Here is a 19,846-nt window from a genome sequence, read left to right on the forward strand (position 1 = left end):
TATCTAATTTCTCAGTCCATAATCCAATCAACATTATTCTTTAGTTTCAGATCACGAAGTAAATATCAACAGTTACCAAAACTTCAACGATTAGACAAGAACACTGTACCCGACTCATCAGATACCATACCTCGGCATCAAGGCCTCAAAATAGCAACCTATGAGCTAACACCAAGGCTCACACTGCTTATATTTCGCGTATCCAGAAATTCTGTGTATCTCAACTTGGCCAGACCAAGCACGGACCTCATGGAGTATGTCGGACTGTGTGAAAATGAGAGTAATTTATGATTTTGTCACTGAAAGTCATGAAGTAGAGAAATTTCGGAAGTTTAAATGTTTAACATACTAAATTCGAAGCTACTGCTCCTTAAACGTAACATTATTTTTCTCATTTGAAATTAGACAGGAGAAAATTTTGGATTGGGTCGACAACCACCTTGCTATTGTGATGGAAAATCAATGTCATTACAGATGTTATCAATGATGTGTTTCTCGTTCCTAAGTGTATTGTGTTGTCTGAACGAAATATATGAATAGAAAAATATATTGTTTTGTGTAATATAACAAGATTTTAATATTGTTCATAACCGATGGCTGATCGCTATGTTGTGGGAATAGTATCTAAGTATACTACGTAGTTTACAAGTACAAGTAGTAAGTAAATAATCCGTTTAAGGTACTTGGAGCTAATAAGGCCACATAAGATTTAATTTGAACCTTAAATCGGAATACCAATGTTGAAATACTATTGGCGCATATGTGGTTGATAAATCGTACTATTCCTGGAAAATGGATAACTGGTCCATGATCTTATATATTAGGTAAAGTTCGCCTATAGTTTATTTTCTGATACATTATTTAGACACTTGAATAGGGAATATTACGGGAAACTCTGCGCAGGGGGCGCCACTACCACAATGCATCACAATCCGAGGGTCTACCGCGAAACAAGAAAATCGTAATTTCGTTACCTAACCTCTCTATCACTAGCATATTTCAGCGATAAAACGGCTGATAAATAAATTTTCGCGTTTCCCGGTAGATCCATTGTAAGCAAACCGCCTTGATGCACCAATGTCATATATTATTGTCTGTAAAAACTTTTCAAATACAGTTTAAGGCACAGCATGTAAGGCACAGTACGATGGGCGCTAGTGCTGCACTCTGGTGACAGAACATTGCAGTAATATCCCCTATTCCTTGATATTGTGTGGTACTATACAGCACGTCCACGGATGATTTTATTATTTATTTTGCGGTACATATTCATGAAAAGAAATGTACTTTTATGTACTTATCCTTGAGCTGAAAACTGTATAGACTGAAATACACCATAGACTTGGCATAGACACGTCCATGACATAACAATATGTCTGAAAACTCTGTCAGTATGACAAGAAAATATGTAAGTCAAATAAAGAAATCTATACGTATTCTCATTATATAATTGTTTACAATATTTCTTAAATTATTTAAATGTTAGCGATTTTAAAGTCTGAAGAGGGATGATAATACACAGAACCTATTTTATTATGAGTGCGCTGTTCTCTCTTAAATACATGTTTGTGTATCGACAGAAGTATAAAATCGGGAATTTTGTCAGGAGCTATTTCGATCAGACTTTCTAATGGGGAACTGTATGCGGAGTGTTTGTTTTAATTGTCAGAAGTGTTTCGGACCGTACTGTTGTGGTGAAAAGTGTATTAACATCCGCCAGTGGTGTCGCTGGATCTGGTGTAATTGCTGCTGTAATCGCTCCGCGTACGTATTACAATACTCGTACTCATTAGACTGCTTTTCCACTGAGGTGAAGACGAGCAGAGATGAGAGGAATCAATCCTCAGAATTGGTTGTAATGCAGATCTCTTCTCCGCTCCGCTGGATTACAACACATGCTGTTGGTTGATTCGTCTCTTCGCCGCTCATCTCCGCTTCAATGGAACGGCAGCCTAAGGCTCTTTTGCCCTAAAGTAAAACGGTCCCTCGTTTACCCTATTATGTTCCTCTTTGGTTTATGCAATATAAAATAGTGTTGCTAACGTCCAAGAATCGACGGAGCTTCGAAAATCACAAAAGTCCTACTCGATATTGTCATGGCTCATAGAGCCTTGTGGTAACAAACTAACCAATATAACCTAAACTAAAGTCCCCCCTTTTGGTTTAGATTATATTGGTTACTTGTATTTTAATAAAAACTGTACAGTTTTCTCTCCTGTGGACAATAGTTAACAGTTTGTGGGCATGTAGGTAATGATTTTATCATACTTATCCAAATAAAAGGAGTACCTTTTCATGTGGATAAGGGTTAAATAAGAAAATTAACCTTTATAGCCCTTAACTTTTGGGTAAGTATGTCTGCAGGAAAGACGTGAACACAGTTTTGAGTTTGACCCAAATACGAATTGTAAATCATTACAAATTAATTTCAAATAGACGATATTAAATATTTATCATCATTCGCTTGCCCTGCGAATTTATTTGGGGTCGGCACAGCATGACCATTTCTTCCGTAGGGAGCTATTCATAAATTACGTCATTATTTTCAAATTGGGGGGTGGGGGTCTGGACATCGGATGATGGTAGCATGACGTAGGAGGAAACGGGGTCATTCGAAGCATGATTTTTGGATGATTTTGTCAAAAATCGTCAAAAATAGATGACGTAATTTATGAATAGCCCCTAGGTACCTCTCTCTCGCCCGTCATCTCATTATTCACTCGCGCTCGTTTCATATCATCGCTCACACAGTCTATCCACCTTTTTCTCGGTTTTCATCTCCCGTTACTTCCCTCCACATTCATTCGTAATACCTTTCTCGTCATATGACTTTCATCCCTCCGCATCACATACCCGTACCACGCTATGCGATTCGCTCTTACTTTTTCTACTATAGGTGCAACTTTCAGGCTTCCTCTTATATAAGTACTCATTTCTTGTCCTATCCATTTAAATATTTATATCATCAATTAAAGGTAAATTCTAGCAGCCATCACGACCAATAGTGTAGTAAATGAAGCAAGTTGTTGTATGGAGACCCATGCATTAATTTCTCAGTCGATGAAATTTAGCTTGGTTATTGTATAGTATGAGCCGAGACTAACATATAAATATCAAAAAAAAAACACACCTAAGTTAGGTAAAAACACAAATCTGATTTATATTGAACCGAGTAATTCCTCACTCCAAAATTATTTTACAAAATAAGTTATTTGTATCAGTGTGTGATACTAGAAAAAAATCTAAAAGATTTGTCAAACATGAGAATATTTTTTTATGATACTTCCTTTTTTTGACGCTCATTTTCAGCGGAAAATTGCTCTGTCATTTTTTTCTTCTTGTATGATCTTAGAATATAATTTGGGCAGTGGGTAAAAAAATCCAAAAAAAATGCGCATCGAAATGTATGTATTATAGAACTATTAAAAACTGGAAGTGGAAAATTTTTAGATTTTCATTTTGTAGGTATAAAACGGCAATAAAATGGCATTCCAGTGAAAAAATTAGACTGAGCAATTTTCCGGTCCAAGACACGCCAAAAAATTTTATTTTATTAATACTGGTATTTCTGCTGGGATATTTTTTTGATATTTCATATATTGTTGCAATACGTTACATGAATATGTCTGGTGAAGAAAGTTTGAACGGAGCATTTTTCCGTAAAAAGATATTAACGATTTAAGACTTTAGGTATTTACTTTAATTCTATTATTATTATTCTTTGGAAATTTATACAATACTTTTTATTTGTTGATACTTTATCATACTGTAAAGTTTTTTCTGGCTGAGGAATTACTGCGGGGTCCTCTACCTTTATTTACTACACTACAATACAACTCAAATGTTTTGATTGCAGGTGTTGTGACAAAAGACAGACGACTGTCGACGACGTCGATTACACAGCGGTAAAAAGACGAAGAAAGCCGAAGCGGAGCGGAGAACCGGCGCTTAGAATCGAGGGGTAGATTTAATGTGGTAATTTAATATATTCTTTTAATTAAATTACTTTTAGTTTCATTAGAAAAGTTCTGCCGCTTCCAAAGCATAATAAATATAAATACACATTGAGATTTAAAAAATATTGAAATTATTATTTACCTTAGACGCAGCGCTGGCGTTAAAGGTGAATCCACACCGCAGGGAAACTTTTGTGGAGCAACTGAGAAGCATAATTGTGTAACATGGTAACATTAGGTACCTATAAGGTAAACGTACTAGTGTTCGACATGCTAATGCCCGATAGATGTCACCTTGCTGTCACCTCTATTGGCAATGACTTAAGTTTCAAGATGACATGTTCTGGGACCACGTCAAGCACCAGTACCTACCTTACCTTACCTTACCTTAGAGTAACGTACTGTTATACAGTATTGCTCTAAGTTGCTCCATAAATATTAATTATGGCATGGACGCACCTTTGCTACAGTTGGCTTCTAATACATAGATATTTACGATACAAGTACGAAAAATAGGAATTACCTATTCGCACATGTATTGTACAACGGTTTGCAGTACATATGGCCCTTTAACCCTTAAATGCATGATTTTTTCTTTTTGTCCGAAATGAATATATGTGTTACGTAATTGTTTGCTGATTATGGGAAAAATGGTAAAAAAAATATAACATCGATTTTCACTGCGAAATCAGTGTTAGAAGTTGCATGGGCTAAATCATATTTATGTAAATATATAATTATCAGGAAGAGATATATGAAAAATCTTACTACCATCAGAAAGATACACTATTTTAGATACACCTATGATAAAATTTTTAAATATAAAATAATTATAAACCCCAAAAAAACATCCAAAATCACATACTAAAAATTATCGAACTCTGGATATTTTTAAATTTTCCGACATTTCGTCTTAAAACGAATGTAATTTTTATAAATTAAAATATTGCGTTAATTTAAGTATAAAATCGGAAAACGGATTGGTTTTACTGTTGAAATAATATATAGGAATAAATAGATTTTATCTAATTATGTATAAAATTATATTTTTTTGTAATGTACGCTGCATCGTACACCATGCATTTAAGGGTTAAATTATCGACGCACCTGGTATCGTAATGTTGCACCAGATGACTGTAAACATTATTATGTCTACACATCGGTAACTCGTGGCATTTAGGTAGCACTTAAAATATTAGTTTAATTAATTCCTTTTTTTAGTGGTTCCTTTTTCTCGGCTCGTATAGGAAGAACATTGTCACATCACTAGTCTGTTAGAAACTGTCAAGTGCCACGAGTTACCGATGTGTGCTCATCAGTCTCATCACTAATCTTTTACCTAAGTGCTACCTAAATGCCACGAGTTACCGATGTGTATTTATGTCACTGCAATTTGAGCAGAGTTAGCTTGTTTAATAGACTTTAATCATTGCGAAAGGCCTTACCTACTACAATTCAGCCTGGATTATAGAAAATCAGCCACCGCAAAGCAAACGAAACTCCAAGACAAATCCATTGTAATTCAAACTGGTAACTTGTTTACGAAACAAGTAAATTATAAATTGCCACTGGAAAATATTTGAAATTGCTCAAAGTGGGCAAAGTTGCGTTCGTTAATGGAAGTTTCGAGTTTCTGATACACCGACAACTTGGGAGCGGAAGAGGTGCGAGAATGCGGGGTTGCGTATTATGAAAATACGATATTGAAGTCAATACGGCCAAATCCGTCTACAAGAATTCCGTAAATAATGAAATATGTTTTTTTTTTAATAAATAGTTGGGGACAACCTCACACGGATTGACGCCATCGAGCCCCAAACTAAGCAAAGCTTATACTCTGGGTACTAGGCAACGATATACATACATATGAAAAAATACATACTTAGATACATAGATAACACCCATAATTCAAGAACAGATATAGGTACCCTTACCGTGATTCGAACCCGGGACATTATACTTCGTAGGCACCCTGCCGACCTGCACATTACCGACTAGGCTTAGAGGTCCTTGGAAGTATTTTTTCACCCGCTAGCGACATCGTACCCTCTGCTTTTGGTTGCTGGAACTAAAAGCAATCGCTGCAGTTTTAGAAAAACGTGCTAGTGTACGGAATTTCCCACAAGCGGATTTCACCGCATTGACCTTAATTTGATACCGACGTAAGGTGGTGGTACTAGTGCTCGACATGCTAATGCCCAATAGATGACACCCTGCTGTCACCTCTATTGACAATAACTTAAGTTTCAAGATGACATGTACTGGAACCGCGTCGAGCACCAGAGTACCGCCACCTAATGGTTGTGGCACCTTGTGTGGTTGTGTGGTTTTCCTTTTTTTATTGTGGGACGTACCTACCACATTACAATCTATAAATTGTATAAGTATACAGATGTCAATCACAATGAAAAAATGGTTTACTCTGCTGACTTGACTAATTCACATCAGATTGACCTAAACCTATGTTTATTATCCTATACATAACTCTTAAATCCCAGTAAAGAGACATTTAATACATGAATATTCAGTATTCACCCCTTTACGTAAACATTTCAAAATCAAAGACACATGTCCTATATGTTATAAATAAACGACAGGAAAGACACAAAGAGCGATTGTTGCGTGCCGCCCCCGCATTTATCAGTGAGATAACACCGAAGCACATATTATATGTATCTTTTAGCCAGAGACATGGAAATAATACGACGATTAATCTTTAGTCACGTTACTTGTTAATAGTCATAGATTGTGGCGACCCTGCTGTCTAAAGTCGAACACATTAAGCCTAATATGTCGTTTTGACTTATGCGCCTAAGTGCCTATTTGTAAGAAAGGGATAAAACATAATGAACTAGAAGAGGCTCGTAAAGTTGTTTTAATGAGGGGAATACTTTTTATACCTTAAGCTATCTATTTGTAAGTATATAAAATTGGCGTCACGTTGTTAACCTTTTCGACGCCGTGTCAAACACAAAAGCTGTTACGCTGACGCCACGTCACCGAAGTGTCAAAACTGAACTTTATGCATATGCACGTAGGTCTATGTTGTTCTGTGGTCTGTGACCGATTAATCGGTCTTTGGCGTTGCACCTATGGTGCGGATATATCGGTCATTGGCGTCCAAAAGGTTAAGCAGGACTTTTTCTTTTTGTGGAAATTCAAAAACTAGAAAAGATATTTTTTTATCAAAACCACGAGATTGATTGAAACACGATATAACCGTGTCTTTGTACCGTGTATTTTAACAGTCTTCATTGACTACGTGTCTTTGCAATACGTTGTCTTCACGATTCATTGCGGATGTACTGAGTCAAATACGGAGTTTGTGAGCTCTCGATATGGTGCGTTTACAAAACCGGGAAGACTCCGTGATTCGGCATTGCTACCTTTACATCGAAATATACTTAGGTACATAATATTGTATCGTGATTGTGATAAGGTTAGATAGGGTAAGAGAAACATTGGGGTAATATAAACACTTGGAGGGAATCCTCAATATCCTCATACTGTTTCTCTTGCCCTGAGCAAAATAAACTACAGCGCCATTTTATATTATTTGTTAGAAAGCTTAATATAACCTTTGATATAACGCATTTTGACGTTTCGCAGAGTCAATAAAATGCATACCTGCCATGACTCATTATCATGTTATCATCAAGCAATAAAACATTTTATTATCAAATACAGTCTTACTTCCATATCGAAAATTAATTTTTGAAGTGAAAACTTCTTTAGCGGCGTTGAGCACTTTTTGAGGTGGGGAAAAAATTATAAACTCGAGATAGCGTAACGCGTAACGCGTAAGGCGTCTCTCCTCTCTTTCTGCCGCACGGCGAAAATGTATGCCTGAGCCTGCTGTTTCATGTAGGCGACGCAGGGCGCTTGCGTGACTTTATGTTATGTGTGACGGACAATGTTATTCACCAAAGAACTTTAGTCATAACGTATCATAATCAGGTCAATTATTTAAAACTGGACTTTTATATTAAGCAATAAAGCTCAATGTTCTAATCTTGTACAGGGTGAAATACGAGGATCTCACAGTTACATTCTAACTTTATATCACTCCAATATAATTCAATAAAGCTACATCTTGATGAAATCGCTAATAAAAGTGAACTCTAGTACTGGTGAATAAAACTCAAAATATCATGACCAAATATATTTAGATGCGAGGTCTGCAAGGTAACTTTACAATTTCTATTCGAATTTTAAACAATTAACGCTACAAATTTAAGCTCACTGGCCAGCAATTTCGGAACTAAAGTTTTTCAATAGAAAGGAGGATGGGTCAATTATACATAGTGCTGCAGACATTTTGGACTAGTCATTGAGTTTTCACTTCTGTCGGCACTCCCGGAGTGCAAACCGTTGTTTTTTCACAATACATATTTACATTCAACATATTGCTCACAGCATTTTATCTGTTCTAACGAGTGACAATTATAAAATGGAGTGCGAATAAAAAATCCAGCCTGAAATTTATACGATATCACTGTGGCACGATTTTAGCTTGATTGAATTTTCAATTGTTGTGTTGATAAACCAAGCAATCAATCATAGCAGTTGAATAGCTTTTTACTCCGGCTGTTGCACGCATCAGCATGTTTTGACGTGTATACCTATGTGATATTCTTTAGGTATTTATATATTAACTGTTATTCCGATTTTACTAATAGTTCGAGTTCTGAACTAAAAGTATGGTTTTATCCGGTAGAAATCATGAAATATGTCATAAGGAGGCAGAAACCAATCGAGTCGAACTCAAAATTATGTTCACGTCATTCCTGTTAAAAGTTAAGGTTAAAGGTTATTATTTTTCATCATCATCATCATCATCTCAGCCATAAGACGTCCACTGCTGAACATAGGCCTCCCCCTTTGGGGGGTGTATGCCATAATCGCCACGCTTGGCAGGCGGGTTGGCGATCGCAGTCGAGTACACCGAATTTGAGGGACGCTGCTGCCCGTCCACCGGTGGTCTTGGACGTAGTTTAAGGACATACCCGGGTCCTGGACGTAGTTTAAGGACATACCCGGGTCCATTATTTTTATTTAACCCTTATCCACATGAAAGGTTACTCCTGTAACTTGGATAAGTTTGATAAAATCATTACCTACACGCCCACGAGCTGTTAACTATTTCCCACAAGAAAGAAAACTTGTATGTTCATCGGAAATATTGTATGCTTTCTCTCCTATTTCACCTACTGGAAAGCAAGTTAAGACTTTTGCGAATATGTCAGTGGCAGGTCAGTGACAAGCTCGTGGTAGCCGTAAAGATCATTAAGTAACTGTTATACGTAAATTATGATACTGAAATGTCTGATAGAAGATAGAATATTTTAAACGTACAATTGTGCACGTTTACATTATTTAAATGTGTAAGTACACTGTACAAAGTCTTTGTTAGATATAAACAAACGTTCCTTTGTACTAGACTAATAAGACACTCTTCTTGAACATGCAGCGCAGAAATGTACGGGACGTAACTCAAACGCAATAAATAAAGCCCCGGTGCCTCGCGCTTCTTGTACAATGTACAACTACACTTCCGTTACTGAGGGCCTACCGCGAGCCACGTTCGACGTGTGGCCTCTCTGTCGCACTTGTAAATTCGTACGTAAGTGTGACAGGGAGGCAACTTGATCATGATTTGATACGACCTTGAAAATCACTCACGCCGATTGGTGCATGCGAAATAGGATGAAAGTGGTGCGTGAGATGTGCACCGATACCTACTAAAACTAGGTCATATCAAATCAAATTGTGAAATCAGAATCGAGGTATTGCTGAAGTTCATATTTGGCCTTCGTAGAAGCATCTGACATAAAAATCATTATTTAGTATTAATATGTAAATTTTTGTTCAAACCATGATGAGAATTAGAACAATTTTGACATTATTGCAAATTTTTACCTAGAAATAAATAAATCTAAAATCTATTAACCATTATATTATATGTGGTAGTATTATGTTAGGTATAGTGTCCGAATGGCGGATGATTCCCAAAAACCCATAATTCCATTCAGTAAGTATATTACCCAAATTACCTTCCGCAAGACTGTATATAAAAGATATTCGTATGACAAAGATCATTATATCCAGGTCTGCGTAATATCCCATTACGAGCGGGCGTTATGTAACTATGCGAAAAACAAGCCACTTATGACGTGGTGGTCATAATACCAGGAAACGTTGCAAAAACTACTCGGTTACTCTCTAACTTGATATATTATGTGTAAGACACAGGTATGAGGCGAAGGCTGATATATTATAAACTATAGTCAGTTGTAGATAGGTAGATACGAGTAGGTACATTGATGAAAAAGGTATATTAAACAAACACCAGGCCCCAATTTCACCACGGCTACAATTGTCAGTGACATATGTCGAGCGACAATTGTCAAGCGACAGGTGACATATTACAATTTTATAAAATATTTTCTATAGAAATACTTACAAACATGACAGGCATTTTGCTACAATTGTATGTATTACAATTATGTTGTGAAACAAGAATTATTTTTTCAAGTCGACATATTTGTAGAATTGTCGGTGAATCTTGACAGGAAATGAGTTATATGTCGGAATTTCGTGACAATTGTAGTGTTTCTTGTGACAATTGTCATAAACTTAGCAAGAGAAATATCTGTTTTTTTCCGATATAATAAAGTTTTTTTAAATAATACAATGATGGTGGCAAACAGAAATACGGCCCGCCCGATGGTAAGCGGTAACCGTAGCCCATGGATGCATGTGACGTCAGCAACAGTGATGTTTTACAATTGTCGCACCTGTCACCGTGGTGAAATTGGGGCCAGGCTCAGGCTCAGGCTATCGAATCTACTACTAAATGAAACTTACATCAAAGAAGAAAAAGAGATTTTTTTTCGTTCCTACAACTTTGAAACTAAGACAAAAAACATTTAAAGTTATGATATGTTAACAATAGATGTGCTAATAGAAATTACAAATTAAATTACAACTAACAATATACTTAAAAAATTAAAACTAACAATTTATACAGAATGGTCCAAACCTTGACATTAAAATTTTTGGATGACTTACAAAAAAGCATATTTAATTTTGCTTAAAAGCATCACTGTGACACACGTTTTACGTAATAGGTATGATACAAAATTTCAGATATCTTCTACGGACTTATATTTTTATTTCGGAGATAATTTTCGAGCACCAGGTGGTATCCTATCGAATACTTGTTTATGGATTCTGAAACGGGAATATTTATTTACGCTGATAGAGCCTGGAACAAACAATAGTAAAATATCTATAATTTGAACGATATATGCAGTGAAACGAAGTAAAATTGAAAATAAATTAAATTAGTCAGTTTCGTGATTTTTTCTAGCTAGCTAACTTTATCCTTTTAAGCTTTTGACCAGAGTCTGCCCTTGCAAATATAGTCTAGTTTCCGTGTCATTTTTTTCATGGCATTTTCCCTTGACTAAATAATGAAAAAAAAAACAATAATAAAACTACAATTTTTCGCTAGCCCCCTCTTAACCAAGTATTAATAACAACCAAAATAACACTCCTCCAAATCGTATCATATACAAGCAAATCACACAATAAAATGAAATCACTAATTAACCAACAAACAAGAATAAACTCTATTTACATGTGTCTAAAACTTAGTTTGGATTACTCATGATACTAAAAGCAACCTCGCTATGTTATTAATAAAATTGAGTCTGGTATTTTCATATAAAAATATTCTTTTGTCTGCGTTTCGCTGAATGTACACAACTTTCAGGTGAATGTGAGTAATATGTAAAACATTTGTACCGCCTGTAGTGAAGATTTTTGCTTGATTTACGCTTTCTCCGTATTATAATATTTGGTAATAGTATGTGCAAAATGTTTAATTTTAGGGTTCCGTACCCAAAGGGTAAAAACGGGACCCTATTACTAAGACTCCTCTGTCCGTCTGTCAGTCTGCCCGTCTGCCCGTATGTCTGTCACCAGGATGTATCTCATGAACCGTGATAGCTAGGCAGTTGAAATTTTCACAGATGATGTATTTCTGTTGCCGCTATAACAACAAATACTAAAAACAGAATATAATAAATATTTAAGTGGGGCTCCCATACAACAAACGTGATTTTTTTGCCGTTTTCTGCGTAATGGTACGGAACCCTTCGTGCGCGAGTGCGACTAGCGCTTGGCCGGTTTTTTTCTACTTACTGTGATTATTTTATAATCAAACCCCTGTGCCTATGAATGTTGCAGTTTAATGAAGATAAGGGTTAGCAAAAATACATACCCAGAATCCGAGTTTGATACATGGCATGGGATTCATTGGCGTATTCATATCATTTGATCTAAATCTTACTGTAATTTCATTATAAAATAAATGGTAAGGCGGAGTAAAGGGGCCCACTGATTAACAGTCCGCTGGAAGGCATCGGCCTGTCAGTTAGAACAAAATTTTGACAGTACCGAACAACTGACAGGCCGATACCGTCCGGCGGACTGTTAATCAGTGGGCCCCGTTAGGGACGAGGACCTTTTAATTTTAAATAATTATTACGTAGTTCTTTTTATTGTGAATAAATATCTATTTCTTGGTAAAATTATTATAATAATATTTTACCGAGGCCAAGTTGGGCACAAATTTGTACTTTGAGGAACACTCAAAATTTTAGTTTAGTGTGTTCATAAAAGTTCATAATAGTTCATAGAATAAAGCATTCGTTATTTGTTTAATTGAAAGTAACGGCTTCTATACTGCGTCAAGCAAATCTTGTCAGTAGAAAAAGGCGGCAATTTTGAAAAATCGCGGGCTAGCACCACTGTGTTCGAATAATTCCAAAATGTTCCAAAATCGCGTGTCATCTGTGTTTTATCTGTGGCATGGTGGATCGCCATCTTGTTTGTTGACATTCTCAATCGTTTTTATTTCAAGAGATATTTCTGCTGTGACCATTAAATACCAATATATTTAATAAGATTGTGCATGACCTTAAGCAAAGCTAAGCCTACAATGTACAATCATGCTCGTTGATAGTGAACATTACTAAAATTTGAGGTTATGACAAGTACTGGAAGAACATTGGAAGAACTTGGGAACTTTTAAGATTATGTGCAGTTTTTTTGTTTTAGGGTCAAAAAGCATAAATCAAATTAAAACATATGTCTAAATCTATCCAATAAGACCACACGTTGTGTCCTGGAAACCGTCCATAGGCCCACATATCTTAATATTTTCAGCGACTGATTCGACTACATATTTACAAAGGTAAACTTTTAAAACAGTACCTATTAAGAACCTTGATTATATCGCCGTTCTTTCGCAACATTACCTAATTCTTACATATGTTTGTTGCAGGATTAAATCTCGCCCAATATGAGGCGTTTGTAGTAGGTAGTTTCTCTTTAGAAGTTCAGACGATACTTACCTGCGGCGGTTTATGTACGTGTACCTACAGCGCAACCAAGACGAAAAATATTTTTATTATTTAAAAATGTAACAAAAATATTGAGAGCAATGGAATATATTATTTTTGTATAAGTTGTCCTTATGTTAGTCATCAAGAAAATATATTATTTAGGCTAATTTGTTTTATGCACTCAGCTACTGCACATATATACCTATGGGAAATCCTAGTTTATACTTGTTGAAATAGGTGCAGTCAGCAGCAGAAGTTACTAAGCGGGCCATGTGTACAAAATGATCTTGACGCGACTTTATTATTAAGAGAATAAGAGTGTGTCAAGGTAATTTTGAATACCTGGCCCGCTTAGCAACTTTTGCTGCTAACTGTATGTATCTTTTTAAAAGAAGAAGTCGCTTTACATACCTGTTTGTTCAATAAAAGAAAATAATTTAGTCAGCATTCATTTGGAGCACTAGACGCAGTGTAGGTATAATTTTAGAAAAGTATTTTCACATTTCCAAAATGATAAATCTTGAATAGCCTAATGTTTAAGTTAATAAAATTTCTTAACAGGATTATCCTGGTATATAAATGCCTTTTTGTAATTATCAGCATACCAAATATAATTTAGCCGATAGGTACATGTAACATTTTTAGCCCATACACAAAACAGGAGTATGAGCAAAATGTTACCAAGCTAGCATGTAAAGAGTATCACTGAACTATAATTATACATCACAACATAAAAATATTATAATTGTGTTATATTTCTCCAACATATTTCCTAAACTTTAGTCTGGCAAACACAACTAGCCAGTTAGTCAGAACCAAGAAAATTATACTCATAGCTTTAGCATAAGACAAAGATAGTATGATTCCCTCTGTCTATGTTTAGACAGTCAGTCCTGGGCCAAACTACATAAAGAATCTATTTTATGCCTGCCATAGAACCCTACAAATTATAAATTGAATAGTTTTCTTCGCACCATGCAATAAAATAGGTACCAAGGGTTAAATTAGACAAATTACTGTTAAACTAAACTAAAAATGTTTAGTTTACCCAAGAAATGTTTATTGTACTCGTAAGTTAATTAAAGTTATATAGGGAAGATAAAAGGAGTTAACTCCTTATGTTTGGAAACTTAAATTACACATTTTGTAACAAACCTGTTTTATGCTTAAGATGCAATAGATAACTACAGAGTATTATGATGCTTGGTTGAAGCAAGTTGAAGTGACCAGGTAACCTTGGTAACTTCATTATATTTTTTCAATGAATGCCCTGAATTATAGTGTAGGTAAGTTAAAGTTACCCTTATCTTCTCTTACATTTAAATTAAATAAGCACTCAAATATCATTTGTTTTATTTTTATTATGTATATTGTACAATATATACCAATCAAAATATTACACAGGTAGGTGTGACATTGATCCAGAAAAGTACACTAATTTACATTAACAAGTGGCATATTATATTGTAAGTATCAAATATTCCACAATTTTGCTATGATTAAAATTGAATTCCAACTGAGAAATCTAATAAAATATTAAAATCCAGTAGGACATCTACCTGCGGAAGCAATGATTTTATTCGTACATTCTAGTTTAATGGCATAGTCCGTTTCTAATTGTAATTTGATATCTTCAAATTTGTTAATCATTTTGACTAACATGGCTTTTACTCCGTTTTAAAATTGTCCGTCCATATTAAATAACAATTTCTAAAATTTTCAATAAACCGCAAGTGACAATTTGAATCGACGTACGTAGGGCGCGCTCAGCGGAAAAAATCATATTCGTTTTGGTCCGACGTACATTGCTGCTTTTCTTAGCGCAATACTGCTCACTGAGTGTTGCCCTACTTTAGTTTGCTTTACATTGCTACTGACAAGATTTGCTTGACGCACTATATTTATTTGACAAGGAAAAGATGAGAAGAAAGGCTATCAATGTCTTATCAAAACCAGATTAAACCCATAAAAAAATGTTAAATTTGAATTGACCTCCAGGTTTAAAAGTTCGAATTCCACTCCATCACTATCCAAGCCCAAGGCCGGGCACTTAAATCAGATTAAAGTTAAACTCTACCTGCAAACCTTTCAGCGCATCTTCCAAATTACTCGCCAAGTTATTATGTTGACTATACTTCAGGCTGAAATATAGAGCATTTCGCTAATTGGCATTCGGCCCACGCCGGTATTTTCAAACCATTTTTCAGGCAAAGTGGATTAATGCTTGCCTATTCGTTCTCGGTAGGCTTAGAGCGAGTAAACGAGAGAGTTTGCTATGATAATACAAGCATTGGGGCATATTCGAATGCGGGGTAATTTTGAAAATGGCAAATATCTACAATACTAGTATCGCTTTTACTGTATCAACAGTAAGCAATATGCCTTGGTAATAGTTGCAGTTAGTGTAAGTTTTGTTAAAGTATGAAGTGCTTCTGATTTTATAGACATTACCCATTTCCATATCAACTCTTAGCCAATTACAAAGTACCAATTTAGAAATCGCGAAAAACAATTGGCTGTTTCTTCAAATTCGGCAGAATATATCGAAATTTTATACACAGATCGAAAACTTATTACAAATTTCGGGTTGGTGACGCATTGAAAATATTCAATAACAATATTTACAAGTATTTGCCGTCTACCAAACTAGCAGGATGTCACAAAATATAACTCCTTTCTGACTATGTTAATGTATTTCTTGATAAGTAAATAAATTATATAGTTTGAGCCAAAACTAATACCAATTTTTAAAAAATGTCGTCTCGTTTCTCTTAATTTATCTCTGCCGCAGAGGGATTTATACGTGAGTCTGCAAAAAATAAGTGTATTGACTTTGATCTATGGCTCGTCAAACCGACGCGATCATTCCCCTACAAATCTATTCCGGGCATGGCGTGGCAACAAGTATTAGCCATTGAATAACATTTATTTACTTCCCCGATATTTTTTGTCCTTTTTTCCTAGGTTTGCTGTCATGTGAGTACATAATACAATAACTTGACCGTCTGTCTGGACTAGTACTAATGTACCTGCCTATGAAGCCGATGGGCTAGGGTTCTAATCCCGTTAAGGGCATTTATTTGTGTGATGAGCACGGATATTTGTTTCTGAGTCATGGGTGTTTTCTACGTATCTACGTATGTATTTATCTACATAAGTAGGTATGTTTATCGTCGTCTAGTACGCATAGGACAAGTTTTGCTTAGTTTGGGGCTAGGTGGATCTGTGAAAGATTGACCCCGAAAACATTTATAATATTTAATTGTTCATAATATTTACTGACACTTTATGTCAGCTCTGTAACCAAACGAAAACACACTGCTAATACTCCGTTTTAAAATTAGAACACTATCTTGAATATGTACCAAGTTTGATTTTTTTTTGCTTTTAGACACTGCTAAGGAATTACCTTTTAATTTGCGTCAATAGGTAATTTATAAAACACATTTTTTCCGCGATACCATCAATCGTACCTAATTACATTTTGATATTAAAACTGCTACGTTCTTGAAATTCAGTACTAATCGTTTATTGCATTACAAAGCAAAAAAACTCACAATAGTTTAACATAATTGTAACAACCCTACAGAGCAGGCTAATTACTCTAATTAGAGAAAAACTGCGCGCAATAATAACAATGGCTGGCGAATGCTCCATACAACGCCAAGCGGTGCAGGGTATTCCCAATGATTTTTCGAGAAAACCTATCTAATATGACCCCAAGATAGACCTTTTCTAACCGACTCGAAAATTTGGGACGGGTATACTGCGGTGACCTAGAGGTGCACGGCGTTAGCCGCGTAAGCTGAAAATGCCGGTTCGATTCCGACCTCGGCCACTGGAGGATATGGTAACTTTTTCTTTAGTATATGAGTTTGACATCTATAGGTATATCAGTATAGTTAATTAGTCAGTTTTGTTATAAAGTGAGAATTCTGTAGGTACATACCCAGTATTATATTCTTTGTACATACCTAGTCATTTTCTGTGTAGCAGTGCTTTGGATTCGCCTGTGCTCTGTAAGGATTTGAAATATCAATTCTGGAGACTGAAGCACTTTTATGTGTCAACCCTCGCCCCGTTTGTCCGTAGGATTAGTAACAAAATATATTTATTTATAGTCTCCTGACGAACGTATCAAAATTTGCTAGTTGCTATCTCTATTGCACGCGCATAAATTATGTATATTGCTGTCCCGCCCATGATGCCGGTTGTCAATGTCACTGTGTGAGCTTAAGCTTTAAGGTGACAGTCCATTTCCAATGACAGCAGTACTACCATTCATTCTATTTACTATGGAAATTGACAATAACACCGACGCGTTCGTACTAGTAGTACAGCTGCGGTCAGAAATGGAATGTCACCCTTAGGGTATGGTAGTGCTGCTGTCGTTGGAAATGGACTGTCACCTTTACAGCAATATAATAATGCGAGTGCAATAGAGATATCAACAGGCGCATCAATATACGAAAATCTGTGTGCAAAAGCGTCTCTTCTTAAACATACAATTTTCAAACATTGTCTAGAAAATTTTAAGTGTCTAGATATTCTCTCTCGTCTCGCGTACACGTTACGAAGCGACGCAGTGGAGTGGTTTGTCGTGTCAGCCCTGCTTTAGACGGAGACATGTAAAATAAGGACTGTTATTTAACCTTTCATGTGTGTGTGGTAGTTAAAAATCGTGAATTCAAGCCTCAGTTGTGCTCTACAGAGCGAAAAAGTCGTTCTCGAAAAAATGCAAAAAAGATGACTCAAAATTCCGATTCTTGTCATACACAACAAAGAAGTTGGCCTTAATAGGGTATTTGACTGTGTTTAAAATAAATTATTTTACACCTTGCAAGAAATAAAGCACCGGAAGATTAATGGAGAAACGTAGATAGCAGTTATTTTTATTTTAAAACTCGTATAAAACTATAAAGAGTAGGTAATTTGATCGTGACGTCACGTGCTAGTGTTTCATATAAATTCCAGAGTAGCAAGTCGTTTTCGAATAAAGATACTGATTAGACTAGTAGTCAAATACCCCATTATTTGGAGTCGCTTTGGAAGATACTAATAAAATAACAATATTAAGCATATATATCTGCGCAAAGAATTACTAGAAGCTCACTGAAAGCTTTATAATTGTTTATCCTCTATTAGCTGCCTATAGTAAGGCCTTATCTTCTATTCAAAATATATTTAATCTTTATATTAAAAAATCAAAATTCCATGCCATGGCAAATTATGATCAGTTAAATCACTTTATTTTACATTTTTACTACAGCTAAGCATAAGTAATACCTAAAAATATTGCTTAGTTATGCCCGAGATCTCTAAGTGCCGCAATCTACAATACTATTGAAGCATGCTACTTTTTATGGAGATTAGCAGACATTTTTATATTCTCGTCTCTGATCTAGGGTTGTCACTAACTTGTGATACAAGGCTCTGGAATGCGAAATTTCAATTCTCTGAAGCTTTTATTTTAAAAGCCCTCAACTTATTTATTTAAACATCAACTGTCATTATAAGCTTTACCTAATGTAAATATTTTACTTATTACAGGTTTGAAATTATAGAACTCTAGTAGATTGCTTGGTTGCTACTAGAATGTCTTTTAAATTAGAAATAGAAAAGAAAGAAAGCTAAATGTACAGGGAAGTCTATTCAGTTAGTAATTTCTTAACAACTTTCAATGGATATAATCTTATAAGTATTGTATGTATGTATGTCAGTCTGTAAGAGATATCTGTATGAGAGTCTGTGAACGCTGCTTGCACTGTAGTGCTTGAGAAAGTAGACCTAGGCTCTCCGAAACATGTCACGCGAGTGACTAAAAACAAGTGAGTCTAAACCGTAAAATTATTCAATGTAACATCCCTTACAGATTTTGTTGCCTGACAATAAATGGCAGATATTTTTGGCGCGCTGTTTCATCCGCTACTATTGATGCTGAATGAACAGCCCACCCCACGGCAAGTGTTTACAGATGTCGTGCATAATTATTTTCCATCGTATTTTCACGGAAACGTACGAACGTGTCTTGCTATTTCAGTCAGTCTCGGTACAAAAAGTACTGACTTTGACTGAAGTACCATGACAAATACGAACGTTTCCGAGAAAATACGATGGAGTTATGCACTACATCTGTACAGCCCTGTTGACGACGTGTCGTGTTGTAATTTTTCTTCAACCTGATATAAAACAACAATATTAGAATTTTTATTATATATTAAATATATTGTTGGTTACATACTAGACAATAAGCTAATTAGGCAGTTACTTGAATATAAGCAAAAAACATGCCTAACTCGTAACCCAAAGCGGTTTAATATTCACAGCTAAAAAAGCGCTAAACCTCCAGCGCAGCTAACAAGGTAACGGGGTCGAGGGGGGAAACTAGCACTCTGTAAAATATTAAATTTAATGACCTGCTTTTGTCACACGGAGTTATTGCTCGGCCTCGCAGATTTCACTTTAATTATTAAAACG

The 19,846-nt window shown here is 35.6% G+C and overlaps 1 long non-coding RNA gene across 1 annotated transcript; it reads left to right on the forward strand.

Annotated features, from left to right (window-relative positions):
• Window positions 1-1,417: 1,417 nt before the first annotated feature.
• Window positions 1,418-4,005, forward strand: LOC134789743 (uncharacterized). The gene is made up of 2 exons (XR_010144108.1): window positions 1,418-1,764; window positions 3,857-4,005. It is a non-coding gene; the product is annotated as an uncharacterized LOC134789743 (long non-coding RNA).
• The last annotated feature ends 15,841 nt before the right edge of the window (window positions 4,006-19,846 follow it).

Source organism: Cydia splendana, chromosome 4 (assembly GCF_910591565.1).
Source record: "Cydia splendana chromosome 4, ilCydSple1.2, whole genome shotgun sequence".
NCBI classification, from domain to species: domain Eukaryota; kingdom Metazoa; phylum Arthropoda; class Insecta; order Lepidoptera; family Tortricidae; genus Cydia; species Cydia splendana.